Consider the following 1,263-nt stretch of genomic DNA (forward strand, 5'->3'; position numbering starts at 1 on the left):
GTGGCTGGCGCCTTAGCCGCTTGAGCTATAGGCGCCGAGCCCGTATATCAATTTTCCATCCTTGATCTGGATTGAGTTTCAGAGTTGTAGGTCATTAAGTGATAAATTAAACCTGTAAGATATATTTCATCGGGAATAGAAATGCATGGAAAGACGTGTACCAGTATAGTCAATAGGATGGGGAAAATATACATTGGCACTGGGAATTTAGACAGTTTTGCTGGTTTTATAATATGAAAATAGAGACTTATTTCTCTTTGTTGCTACGTAAAAAATCACAGGGAGCCTTTTTTTGGTCTTTTTATTATGATATTTTATACATGAGACATAACTTACCATTTTAACCTTTTTTTTTTTGAGACAGAGCCTCAAGCTATTACCCTGGGTTGAGTGCTGATGTCACAGCTCACAGCAACCTCCAACTCCTGGGCTTAAACTATTGTCTTGCCTCAGCCTCCTGAGTAGCTGAGAGTACAGGTACCCACCACAACGCCTGGTTATTTTTTGGTTGTAGTTGTCATTTTTTTTTTTTTTTTGAGACCGAGTTTCACTTATTAACCCTCGGTGGAGTGCTGTGAAGTCACAGCTCACAGCAACCTCCAACTCTTGGGCTTAGGTGATTCACTTGCCTGAGCCTCCCAGTAGCTGGGACTACAGGCGCCCACTACAACGCCCGGCTATTTTTTGTTGCAGTTAGGCTGGAGCTGGGTTTGAACCCATCACCCTTGGTATATGGGGCCAGCGCCCTCCTCACTGAGCCACAGGCACCACCCACAGTTGTCATTGCTTGGCAGGCCCAGGCCGGGATTGAACCCAACAGCTCTGGTGTATGTGGCTGGTGCCTTAGCTGCTTGAGCTACAGGTGCCACCCATTTTAATCATTTTTAAGTATATAATTCATTGGCATTAATTATATTCATAATGTTGTGCAATGTCTCTGCTTTAGAGAGCTTTGTGATTCTTCAGATTAGCAATGTAAAACATCAATGGTGATGTAAAAAAATGGAACATCAACGGTGATGTAAGTAAATGGATCTGTAGTTTCCGGTAGAAATTGAAAATTGAGGCTCAGCGCCTGTGGCTCAAGCGGCTAAGCTGCCAGCCACAGACACCTGAGCTGGCGGGTTTGAATCCAGCCTGGGGTGCCAAACAACAATGACGGCTGCAACCAAAAATAGCCGGGCGTTGTGGTGGGCACCTGTGGTCCCAGCTACTTGGGAGGTGGAGGCAGGAGACTCGCTTGAGCCCAGGAGTTGGAGGTTG

The sequence above is a fragment of the Otolemur garnettii genome, unplaced genomic scaffold (assembly GCF_000181295.1).
Source record: "Otolemur garnettii isolate 467f Iridium unplaced genomic scaffold, OtoGar3 scaffold00008, whole genome shotgun sequence".
Classification (NCBI taxonomy): domain Eukaryota; kingdom Metazoa; phylum Chordata; class Mammalia; order Primates; family Galagidae; genus Otolemur; species Otolemur garnettii.